This window comes from Aotus nancymaae, unplaced genomic scaffold, assembly GCF_030222135.1.
Source record: "Aotus nancymaae isolate 86718 unplaced genomic scaffold, 86718_ANA_hifiasm-v0.15.2.pri h1tg000036l, whole genome shotgun sequence".
Classification (NCBI taxonomy): domain Eukaryota; kingdom Metazoa; phylum Chordata; class Mammalia; order Primates; family Aotidae; genus Aotus; species Aotus nancymaae.
This window is the reverse complement of record NW_026988450.1, coordinates 12,610,384-12,623,661: the sequence shown is the minus strand read 5'-3', so window position 1 is coordinate 12,623,661 and position 13,278 is coordinate 12,610,384. Positions and strand designations below refer to the sequence as shown.

Sequence of the window (13,278 nt, the reverse complement as noted above, 5' to 3'; positions counted from 1 at the left end):
AGTCTCTGAGGGTCCATTCCATTGATGCATGTGGGCTTGACCAAGTCATCACTGCCTTGAGCTTAATTACTGCATGGCTAGCCTAGTTAGATCTTCTGTCTTTGTCTTTTTGCTGCTCATTGGAGATGCTTTAGTCCTTAATTTAGCAGTCTTGAAACACAGGTATTCCCCGTTGACAAGTCTGCCTAGATGTTGCAGCACAGGCTGGTAGTTAAGTTCCCGCTAACCGTTATGTGTAGTAATTTTTCCATGTTATAGAAGAGCAATGTAGCAATATCACAATTAAACCAACTCAAGGAAAAGCTTTGAAAAAAACAGTCTCTCGTTCACCCTTGCAGCTGTGAAAAGAGGTTATGAGATAACTGCTGTTAAAGATTTATTATAGTCATTACATGCAACAGCTACAGTAGTTTTAGTGGTTCCTAAAATACACCAGCAGTTATTGTCTGATTACTTCCACAGATAAGTTAATTATAGGAGATTTCTGACTCTCACACAAGTCTGATTTAGAGAGAAGTTTAATTATAGCAATTTTAGTGATTTAAATAAGCTCAGCATATATTACCAGTCTTAGCAAGTATAGTAGAAGTTTTTAGCTATGTTGAAATACACATTCTTTTTGTTTTTATTTTTCATTTCATGATTTCTAACCATAGTGTAGTACATGTGATAATTTAGGACACCTGTTTTCACCAGAGTGCATCTTCAGTCAAACACGCCACAGGACAACAATAGCAAATTCTTCATTATCATTAAAATCCCATTCTAATGCTGCCCATGGAGCACTCCACATTTTACAAAGCTAATTTGTGTAATGATTGTGACAATATGAGCAGGAAAGTAAAATAGGTTTCTTAAGGAAAAAGGTCAGGTATTGGCATATTTTTAAATTATTGTTAGGATTGTAATTTTTTTAATGAAGGAAGATGTGACACTCTTTTTCAAATCAGGCACTTCATTGTTTATGAACACAATTGTCTATTTGTATACTGAGGAAAATTAACAAAAAAATTAGCCAGGTAGGCATGGTGGCATGCGCTTGTAGTCCCAGCTACTCAGGAGGCTGAGGCAGGAGAATCACTTGAAACCTGGGGGCAGAGGTTGCAGTGAGCTGAGGTTGTGCCACTGTACTCCAGCCTGGCGACAGAGCAAGACTCCATCTCAAAAAAAAAAAAAAAGAACTTTAACCACATATGCCTAAACTAACTTAAAATTAAGCTTTCAAAAAATGTGCCATAAAAAGACAGTGCTGTGAGTAGTTGAATATATTCATTTATTTAAACAAGACTTCACATTGGTGTGTACGTTAGTTTGGAAAATGCATTACTGAAAATTACCTTAGTCTGAGCCCTGTAGACCTCTTCCCCATAGCATTTTTGATTTTTCTAATATGATGATAGGTCCAGTGGCACTGACAGCAGTAATTCCTGCCATATTTTTTGTTTTTCACTTAAAAATCAAATATATACTGACAATAGGAAAATATTAGTAATGGTGAAAATAAATCAAATTCTGTATTTCAGTTTGAGTGATTTCATTACATCCTGCTTGGAAGTCAGTCTACCACCTTTCCTTCACACCATGAATATCAGCCTTGCCTTTCCTCTTTGCTGCAATGCTCTTTCTTCTTCCCCTTCATCCATTTGGATCTATACCACAGACCTTTGCTGTTACCATGCCTGGTGCTGGGTGGGCATGGGATGAAGATTAGGCACCTCCCACAGGCAGGTCTGGAGGCCTCGCAGGAGGCAGCAGGCAAATCTATCTCAGAAATATGGAGAAACCCGGCCTCACAGGGATTCTGGAACAGACCACAAGTAAGGCTGCCAGCAGAGGATGTTTGCTGACAGAAAGCAGGATTTCCACATGGAGGGGTAGCATTGAATCCTCAGAAGCACTGGAATAGCACAGGGCTCCATCACTAGCCCTGCCACGTCGTTAGGAGCTGGTCCAGAATGAAGGCAGCAGGACATGAGCTCAGTGCCAGGAGAGCAGCCGCACTCATGGTATATCACCTGCCATAATGCTTTTATCTAACCTTCCCCTTTCCTCTTTGCCCTCCGTCTAGAACATCTGAAGCTAATATATGGATAATTAACTTCTATTGAAACCAGTGATGCACCCAAACAAAACTAGGTTCTCCTTAGGCACCACGGTATACTGTCACATTTCCCACCCCTAGCTGCCTGCCAGTCTCACCCAGCTCTGTGTCACTGCTGGCCAGGCACAGTGACAGCAGAGGACTGCAGGATGGATCCCAGTGGATGAAGAGGAAGAAGAAAGCGCATTAGAATCACATGGGGGAGATTTCAAATGGTGCCCTGGGTCCCGCCTTCAACTATTCTGATTTCATTGCTCTAGGTGCAATAATTCTAATGTGCAGTCATGGTTGAGAAGTGTTAGTTAAGATGTGCAGCTGACCTAGTCAATCAGATCTGTGTACCAGGTGCATCTTAACTAAAAATTTTTATTGGTATCACCTGATTCAGAAATCTTTTTTTTTGACAGTATTTGAATCCCATTTAAGGGTTTTTTTAAATTTATAAAATATAAAGCCAACAAAAGGATTGAGAAAAACTGAACCTGTTATTTGAAAAAAATATTGTAAGTTTATTAAACAGCTATCTTAAAGATAACCATATGAGCCACAAATGATAGGCAAACCCAGCTGTACTGAGGAGCTGAGGAAAACTTGCAGTGCTTCCTTCTCATGGTGTGGACAGAATACTGAGCTTGGTAGTCGAGGCAGCTGTTGCTGTCTGAATCTTGGCGTAGACCCTTTTCATCCTATGGCCCATGCTCTGTCTCATCGGCAGACTCTCACCTCACTCAGGTCTGTTCTTACCAAACCATGAAAATGTGAATCAGGACTAAAAGACTAGTTTTAACGAATTCTCATTTGCCATCTACACATGCTCAAACTTCAGCTATTAAATAACAAGATTTTTATCAATGATATTTTCAAAGGTCTAGCTTTGTCTGATGCTGCTAGTTTCTACTGCATTGATGCCAGCAAGTGCCGGAAGAAAGGCCAGTCTTTCCCAGTGCTGCAAATGTGTTGCCTGGGAAAACAGCAACTGCCTCCAGCCTTGGACTGGAGAGACCCACTTGACCATTGGCTGAAGTCCCTGTCCTCCTCCCTACTCCTGCTGTTCTCATTATCCACCCTCATTTCAGCAGCTGGGGGTAGACACTATCCTCTGAGATTTTTGCTGTTTAACTATTTGAGGCAACTAATTAAATTCTCATCATGTATGTGGGAACATGTCATTCACTGAAGAAATATTGCCATATAGGATGAAGATGTTTGAGGAAAAACAGTGCTAGAAATAAATGGCAGATGCATTCCACTTCATTGGTTCACTTTCTGCCTTTTTACTGAAGGAACTTAACTGTGCTTTGTACTCAGAAGGTTCTCAGCACTTTCTGAGTCATTGCCGTAGACCCATTCATGGGTCTCTCATGCCAGAGAGGATGTTGGTTTCTTTCTTTAACTCTTATTATAAAAGTAGTGAGAAGCCATTACTGAGGGCATAACGGTACTTCTTTCATGGTTCCTCTCCTAAATTATTTACCACTAGATATGTTAACTACTTAAGGTGAATATGTAGCCATTTATGTTGTGAATTCTAAACTCATTTCAAGTTTTAAATACATTTTTTGAGTTGGTCATGGTAGAATCAGAGAACACTGATTTTTGCCTTTGGGTTCATTTTTAAAAGTCAGCATGCATGGATGAAGGGTGTAGGAGAAAGAATTACATATATTCCAACACATTTTCATTTACAGGGAATTCATTTGTGCCTGGTGAAGGCCAGGCCTCTTGCACCATGTCCTGGGACTTCAGCCATCCCTTGACATGTTGACCCTCCTTAGAGAATGGAAGGGGGAACTGAATAAAGAAGATAACAGCCTCTAGCTAAGAGGGATGATGTATTAATTTGCCAAATATTTGAGCTCCTTTCGTGTCCCGTGCCCTGTGGAGCACTTTGAAAACAAAGCGAGTAACTACAATGTAAAGAGGTAGAGGCTAGGAACAAAATGCTGTGCGAACACCAAGGAGGAAGTGACACACTGCTGGCAGGAGATGGAAAGCAAACGCAGTCTTCATGGAGTGATGACATTTGAGCTGGTCCTCAAGTAGTGGGTGAGGGTTGCATCCATGCAATAGCCCCGTGAATTCAGATGCTGAAGTATTTCTAATGACAGGGTTGTTAAGTTGATATGGAAAAAGTATCACAGGTGCTTCTGCACACAGCAAGCCCAGCCTTACTCCGAGGTCAGTACTTAGTTGGGTATAATGGACTGTGCTCTCTATACAGAAGATAAGATTAGACTCTTGTCTTAAAAACCCTTGATACCACCACTTTTTGGGAAAATTACCATAATTCATTTTTTTCTTATACCCAATGACTTTTACCCTTTTGCTATTTTCGTCAATACATTGATGATAACTTCTCTTTGTCCCATTCCTGTTTCATAATAATTTAATGAAATTAAATGATGGATTTAATTGGCACCTACATCTATGATTTATCTGAAGCCTTTGGGGTGGGCTAGCTACCACAATTAAAATATCAGCTTGATTCAAATTGTGTGAAGCACACTTTAAACTTGAAATAGAGGTGAATAAAATCTGTTTATACAGTGTGATGACTTCAATTGATACCCTTTTGCATAAAAGCCAAGGTTTGATAAAGTTGTGTTTCAGGTAATAACCTTGATTCTTATGCTTCATTGAAATTTGGCTCCTGTCCCCCAAGGATCACTGACTTCTTTGTGCATTTATATCATCATATTAGTGATGTTATTACTAATGTCATTCAGCTAGTCATAGGGTGGAAGTAGCATTAATTGCAAATTATAGCTCCAACATAAAACCAATGAACTTGGGTGAGCATTTAATTTCTGGGCCATGTCACTTTGATTCATACTGCGTCTTTGCTTTTTAACTGCTGCTGTGAGCATATATGTGCGTTCTCTGCAGTATATTTTTTCATGGCACTTCCAGACAGTCCTAAGAGTCAAGCAGTATAGGACTCAGCAGGGTATGTGTTGTTGCACCATTAATTGCATACCTCTGCGCCTTCTGAGGAAAGAGGCCAGAGGCAGATTGTCTTTTACCCCCTGAGAGGTATGATAATAGCTTGACAATGCTCTTACTGGAGTATTTCTCTGTGATTATGAAATACAAGTGAAGAGACTTGTTAGAAAGAAAAATGAGGAATATTTTTAAATTACCTTTTAGATTAATAGTATCAGACACACTTAGTGCATTAGTACTGGCATGATGGAAATACACAAGAAGTTTCCATTCTTGGTCAGTCTGAGTTTGGGGTTTGATTTGTTTTGTTTTTAAAGTGTGTGGCTGAATGTGGTATTTGGAAGTCAAGGCCCTTATGACATTACAGGGAATTTGGAGACGTAGGACTTGTTCTTTATTTTAACATAATGACATTATGCATCTTCAAAAGCATCACCTTTTGAAGTAGCCATTATTATCATTATTATGATTTTAGCAGTGAGCATTTTCCTTATAGGCATAAGAATTCCTCTGACTAGTGTGAAATCACTTATTTAATTCTAGAAAATTCTTGCAGTACAGTAGAAAGGGTTCTTGACTAGGAGTTTTAATCAGCTTTACCAATTTTTATTTGCTGTTTCATCTTGAATAAGTCTCCTGGCTTCTCTGGGCTTTATTTCCCATGTATAAAACATGGAGATAATTCTACCTGCACTTTTGCATTTTTTGTGCAGGTCAGATGGCCATTTGGCTTTGTTGCTGGTGTCATGTTATACAGATACGAGCAACTTTTATCATACTTCACCTCCAATGATTTTTTTTGTAGAAAATGCATGTCATCCCTAAATCCAAATGCAATAGAAGAGTAATCTGATATTGCTTGTGTACGTTCCTTTTCTAAGAGGCTCTTAATGACTGTGTTAAACTTATCCACATGACATTCCAGTGTCTCTAAGTGCAAGAGAAGGGTGGCAATTCTTCAGGGATGTTTTTCTAGGCAGGGTTTATATGTGAAAATGAACATCTACAAGTTGAATAAGGTATGAGAATATTGGAAAGCTATTTGAGGAATGCTTGCAGTGGCATCTCATTAAAGAGTAAGTTATGCTTGCTTTCTACCTTGGGTGTTACAGCTTTATTAACACTGAGTTTGAAAACAGCTAACAAAAAAAGCTAAATGCTTAAGGGATTTATTATAAAGCTCAATAGTGCCATTAATTTCCATGTATGCTTTAAATTGCTGGGAAAAAATAATGTATTCAGCAAAGAGGCAAGTTCCTGCTTCCTCCCCTGAGTCTCCTTGATTGTGCAATTGGTCTCTCATTCTTTAATTAAACTTGTCCAAAGATAGGATCCACTAAAGTGTTTACTGTATAAATAGTTTTCATTCCCAGTGTGCAAGTTTAAAACCGTGGTAGAGTTTGCCATCTGTTAACAACCAAAACATGTGGTGTGCTGTTGCATAAAAATAAACTGCACATTATTCATAAAAGGAATCACAACATATATCACATCTTTGGGGCTGACAATAATCTGTGATGTTTTGGAATGTCACCTCCTTCTAAGTGACAGTATGCTCAGTAGTGCATTATGTTGGAAACCCTATCATTTATAAATGTAATAAAAACAATTCATGTATTTTTATTCAAGTGAAATTGATTTATCTGAATGTCAGTGTTACTGATAAGAAATTATAAATTTTTAATTTTTTTCTTTGATATTTTCAAATCTAAATTTTCCCGAGTTTTATTTTCAAGTCTTTTTTTTTCCCCATAAAATTTAACCATTTAATTTAGCCAGGAATTTAACCATTTCTCTCTCTTTCTGCACTCCTATTGCCTCAGCCCTGTGACATCTCAGGCTTGTATGTCACATCCAAGGAGTCTTCCTGCCTCTAGTTTTTGCCTTTCTACGTATACATATCTTACCTACAGCAAGAGAAAATTCCCGAAAGACAGGGTTCATACGCTGTCATTGAAGCCATCAGTGATACTACATTGTCAGTGGAGCAAAGCCAAAATTCATCAGAAATTTGTTCAAGAGACCCCATAATCTTGCTGTAAGCCACCTGTATAGGCTTGGCCCTAACTGTCCATGTCCCCGCACCTTACAGAATTCCACAAGATTTTTCACAAATGCCTGAACATACCTCTTTCACATTTATGTCTACATGCTTTCCCCTTCCTTTGAAATGTTTTTCCCTGTCTCTACCTCATTCAAAATTAGATGTGTGCCTCAAGAGTCAGTTCTAATGTTCTGTCATTCCTTTAATTCTTTCCTTGTTTTTCCAATTAGTGCTAATCCTTTGCTTCTTTGTGTTCCCAGAGCACTTTGTAATTCTTGCTTTCCCTGATAATTTTCAACCTTTTATTCTAGTCATTAATGTACTTCCCCCCCACCACTTTCTAATGTGTAAAGTACTTGAGGATAGGGATTTTCTTGTTTATCTTTGTGTCTCCACACTAGTTAGCATAATGCCTGTGAGGCACTCAATAAATACGCATCAAAATGGTTTGAAAACTGTCACCCATCGTGTTCTGGAGAATCCAATAAGCAAACTAATGCGATGGAGAAATTTAGACAAACAGGTCAGAGCAGACTGTCATATTTCAGATTGGATTTTTATTTCTATGTAGCAGTAGTTATGGATGTCCTAAAATGTTTTTGGCCCTCTTCTATTCAGTATTTCCTAATGGACAATTTATATCTCACAATATTCTGCAGGAAGTTCCGATTTGTTTCACACAAAACCAGTTGCTATCTTTGAAACTTGTTTAGGTCCCATTTCAAGTTAAACAAGCTCTAAAAATATAAATTCTTAAGACAATCAGGGAAATGTAAACACTGATTATTCAGTAAAAGTATCCAACTATGATATTCAGAATTTATTGTGAATTTCTTTTCTTTTTCTTTTTCTTTTTTTTTTTTTTCCTTGAAAATGAGTCTCACAATGTTGCCCAGGCTGGAGTGCAGTGGACCTGATCTCTCTCAGCTCATTGCAACCTCTGCCTCCCAGGCTCAAGCGATTCTCCCACCTCAGCCTGCCAAGTAGCTGCGATTATAGGCACCCACCACCATATCCGGATAATATTTACATTTTTAGTAGAGACGGGGTTTCACCATGTTGGCCAGGCTGGTCTGGAACTCCGGACCCCAAGTTATCTGCCCACTTTTGCCTCCCAGAGTGCTGGGATTACAGGTGTGAGCCACCGCGGCTGGCTATGAATTTCTTTTTTTATGTAATAATGGTATTGTGGTTATGTTTCTTTATGTTTATTATTGTATAGTTACTATACAATAGACTTCACCTAAAAGCATACAGTTTGATAAGTTTTGACATTTATGAAACTGTAAAACCCTCACCACAATCAAGATAATGACCATATCCAGTGATCCCTGGTGTTTCCTGGTGCTGCTCTGTGACCTCTCCTGGATGTTCTTCCTCTCTGCCCCTCCCTAACTCCAGGCAGCCACTGATCCACTTAAGGTCCCTACTCATCAGTTTACATTTCCCAGATTCAGTGGCCGGAACCTCCAGTAAAATGCCGAGGAGAAGTTATGGCATGGGCATCTTTGTCTTTTTCCTGATCTTGGGGGCTGGAGAGGGTGGAATTCAGTCTGTTGCTGTTTAGTATTATGTTAGCTTTAGATGTTTCATAGATCCTCATTATTAGATTGCGGAAATTTCCTTCTATGTCTATACTGCTTAAAGTTTTCTTTTTTTTTTTTTTCATGAATTAGTTTTGGATTTAGTCAAAGGCTTTTTTTTTTTTTTTAATGATCATATGGTTTTTCACTTTTATTGTATTAATATAAATTGTACTGACTAATTCCAGAAGTTAGAACAGCTATACATTAATACATTTCTGAGCTGAAACTCATGATGTATTATTCCTTATGTATCTTTTTGGATTTGATTTGCTAAAATTTTGAAAAGAAATTTTTTACATCTGTGTTCATGAAGGATACCAGTTAGTAGTTTTCTTTTCATGTAATAGCTTTATCCAATTTTGGTTTGACAGTAATGCAGACCTCACAGAAGGAGTTGGAAACAACCCCTTCTCTTTAAGAATTTATTTGCTAAATGTTTGGTAGAATTCACTAATGAAGATGATTGGGCCTCGAATTCTTTCTGTGAAAAAATTTTTAACCATAAGATTAATTTATTTGATTGATACATGATATTCAGGTTATATGTTTTGTTTTTTCTTGAGTAACCTTTGGTAGCTTGTGTTTTTCAAGAATTGTGTTTATTTCATCTAATTTGTTGAGTAAATTGACGTACATTGTTTATAATATATCTTTTTTTTTATGGAACGCTTCACAAATTTGCATGTCATCCTTGCGCAGGGGCCATGCTAATCTCTGTATCGTTCCAATTTTAGTATATGTGCTGCCGAAGCGAGCACTATAATATTTCTTTATTATTTGTTTAATAATTATAGAATCTGTAATGATGTCACCTGACTCATTCATGATATTGGCTATGTTTATTTGTATTTTCTCTCTATCTTTCTGTGGTATTTTCCTTCTTTCTAAGTTATCAATATGTACCCTGATCTTTATTATTTCCTTTCTTTCAGTTACTTCAGGTTTAATTTGTTCTTCCTTTTCTAGTTTCATAAGGTGGAGACCTGGACTATTCCATATGCACTTGCAAAGGTGTGTATTTTGCTATCATTGCAGGGAGTCTAGAAATGTCATTTAGGTCAAGTTGCTTCATACCTTCTATATCTTCTATATCCTTCATACCTTCTTCAAATCTTCTATATCCTTGCTGATGTTCTCTCTACTTGTCCTATTAATTACTGAGGGAGGGCTACCAAAGCCTCTGATGGAATTGCAGATTTTTCTACTCTCTTTAAAGTTCTGTCAGGTTTTGTTTCATGGATTTTAGAGTTCTGTAACTTGAGGAATACACTTTTAGATTATTATGTTCTCTTAATGAATTGACTACTTTATCATTATGAAATAACACCCTTTATCATTGAGAATATTATTTGGCCTGAAATCTGCTTCAGTAGTCACACAGGCAAGCACTTCAGCTCTTTTTTATTGTCTTTTTTATTAGAATAACACGCCATTTTTCACTCATTTGCTTTTAACCTATTTGTGTCTTTATATTTGAAGTGTATTCATTGAAGTTACCACATAGCTGGCTCTTACTTTTTCTCCAAGCTGAAATTCTTTGGCATTTAATTGGAAGTATTTATATTTAATGTGATTATTGCTGTGATTAGATTTAGATCTATCATCTTGTTTTCTATTTTTCACATTTTGTTCTTTGTTCCAATTTTCCTCTTTTACCTTCTTGGCTAAATTTATTCCTAGGTATTTTTTGTATCTATCATAAATGGGATTGCTTTCTTGAATTTTTTTCAGCTAGTTTGTTATGGTGTATAGAAATGCTACTTATTGGCCGGGCGCGGTGGCTCAAGCCTGTAATCCCAGCACTTTGGGAGGCCGAGGCGGGTGGATCACGAGGTCAGGAGATCGAGACCATCCTGGTCAACATGGTGAAACCCCATCTCTACTAAAAATACAAAAAATTAGCTGGGCACGGTGGCGCGTGCCTGTAATCCCAGCTACTCAGGAGGCTGAGGCAGGAGAATTGCCTGAACCCAGGAGGCGGAGGTTGCGGTGAGCCGAGATAGCGCCATTGCACTCCAGCCTGGGTAACAAGAGCGAAACTCCGTCTCAAAAAAAAAAAAGAAATGCTACTTATTTTTGCATGTTGATTTTGTATCTTGTAACTTTACTGAATTTGTTTATCAGGTCTGAACGTTCTCTGGTAGAGTCTTTAGATTTTTCTCTATATAAGATCATGTTATCTGCAAACAGGACACTTTGACTTCCTCTTTTCCAATTTGAGTGCCTTTTATTTCTTTCTCTTGCCCTTTTGCTCTGGCTTGGACCTCCAATACTATGTTAAACAAGAGTAGTGAAAGTAAACACGTTTGTCTTATTCCAGTTCTTAGAGGAAAGGCTTTCTGCTTTTCCCCACTCACTGTGATGTTAGCTGTGGGTTTGTCATACATGGCCTTTATTGTGTTGAGATATGTTCCTTCTATGCCTAATTTGTTCAGAATGCTGTTGTATTTTATCAAATGCCTTTTCTGCAACCATTGAGATGATCATGTGGTTTTTGTCTTTCTATTGATGTCTTTTTTTAATTTGCATATGTTGAACCATCGTTGCATCCACGGGATAAATTACAGTTGCTCACGGCCTGTTATTTTTTAGATGTGTTATTGGATTCAATTTGCTAATATTTTATTAGGGATTTTCTGTGTTTATCAGGAATATCAGCCTGTAGTTTTGTTGTTGCTGTGTCCTGTTTGGTTTCAGTATCAGGGCAATGCTATCCTGGTAAAATGAGTTAGGAAGAATTTCCTCCTCTTTTGGAATAGTTTGAGAATTGGTGTTAGTTCTTCTTTAAAAGTTAGGTGAAAGTCAACAGTAAAGCTATCTGGTCCTAGGCTTTTCTTTGTTGAGAGATTTCTGATTCACTCTCATTACTTGTTATGGGTCTGTTCAGGGTTCCTGTTTTTTCCTTTGTGTTTAGGAATCTATCCATTTCCTCTAGGTTTTTCAGTTTGTTAGTGTATGATTGTTCATGATAGTCTCTGATGATCCTTTGTAGTTCTGTGACATCAATTAAAATGTCTTATTTTTATTTCTGATTTTATTTGAGTCTTCTCTCCTTTTTTTCTTAATCATTCTAGCTAGAAGTTTATCAATTTTGTTTTTCTTTCCAAAAAACCAACTTTTCATTTCATTGATCTTTTGTGATTTTTTTTGTCCCTATTTTGTTTGGTTTTTCTCTGATCTTTGTCTTTTGTTTCTTTCTAGTAGTTTAAGGTTTGGCTTTTTTATTTTATTTTATTTTCTAGTTCTTTGAGGTGTGTCATTCGGTTGTTTATTTGAAATCTTTCTACTTTTTTGATGTAGATGTTTAGTACTGTAAATGTCCCTCTTAGCACTATTGTATCTCATGGGTTTTGGGTATGTTATGTTTCTGTTTCATTTGCTTCTAGTAGTTTATTTTTAAATTTTCTTCTTAACATTTTTATTGACTCTGGTCATTCTGGAGCATGTTGTTTAATTTCCATTTATTTGTTAAATTTCCAAAGTTTTTCTTCTTACTGCATTTTTAGTTTTATTTCATTGTGTTCTGAGAAGATACCTGATATGATTTTGATTTTTAAAATTTGTCAAGACATCTTCTGTGACCTAACATGTGGTCTATCCTGGAGAATGTTCCATGTCTTGACAAGAAGAGTGTGTATCCTGTAGCTGCTGGATATGATGCTTGGTAAATGTCTGCTAAGTCCATTTAACCTAAAAGTGCAGTTTAAATTCAATGTTTATTTTGTTGGTTTTCTGTCTAGCCAATCTGTTGAATACTGAGAGTGGGATGTTGAACTTTCCAACTATTATTGTATTAGAGTCTGTCTCTTCCTTTAAATATAATAATATTTGTTTTATATTCCAATGGATGGATATATATTTGGAATTTTATATTCCAGATAGATGCATATATATTTGGAATTGTTATGTCCTCTTACAGAATTGATCCCTTTATCATTATATAATGACCTTCTTTGTCTCTTTTTATAGTTTTTCATGCAAAATTTGTTTTATCTAATAATAAAATAGCTACTCCTGCTCACTTTTGGTTTCTATTTGCAGGCATATCTTTTTCTGTCTTTTCACTTTCAGTTTATATGTGTTTCAGGTGAAGTGAGTTTCTTGTAGGCAGCATGTAGTTATGGTATGTGCTTCTATCAATTTTTTTATTCAAATTATATCTTTTAAGTAAGAATTTAATTTGTTTACATTCAAGGTTACTATTTTTATGTATTTTTTTATTACTATACTTTTAAGTTCTGAGATACATGTACAGAACATGCAGTTTTGTTACATAAGTATACACATGCCATGGTGGTTTGCTGCACCCATCAACCTGTCATCTACATGAGATATTTCTCCTTATGCTATCCCTCCCCTAGCCCCCCACCTCCCCACAGTCCCCTGTGTGTGATGTTTCCCTTCCTGTGTCCATGTGTTCTCATTGTTCAACTCCCACTTATGAGTGAGAACTATTGATAGGTGACGACTTATTCTTGTCATTTTAATTGTTTTCTTGTTTTTGTTGTTTGTATATCTTTTGTTCCTTTATTGTTTATCATGCAGTTTTCTGTAGTGGTAGCATTTAACTCTGCTTTCTCATTTGTGTGTCTGCTCTACTAGTA

General features: G+C 36.9%; 1 protein-coding gene and 1 non-coding gene across 11 annotated transcripts in view; one reads left to right on the top strand and one right to left on the bottom strand.

The window, feature by feature from the left end:
* Positions 1–13,278, top strand: part of ASPH (aspartate beta-hydroxylase) — a 221,692-nt gene that overhangs the window by 114,850 nt on the left and 93,564 nt on the right. The window lies entirely within an intron of this gene.
* On the bottom strand, positions 9,329–9,432 carry LOC135278126 (U6 spliceosomal RNA). The gene has a single exon (XR_010345684.1). It is a non-coding gene; the product is annotated as a U6 spliceosomal RNA (small nuclear RNA).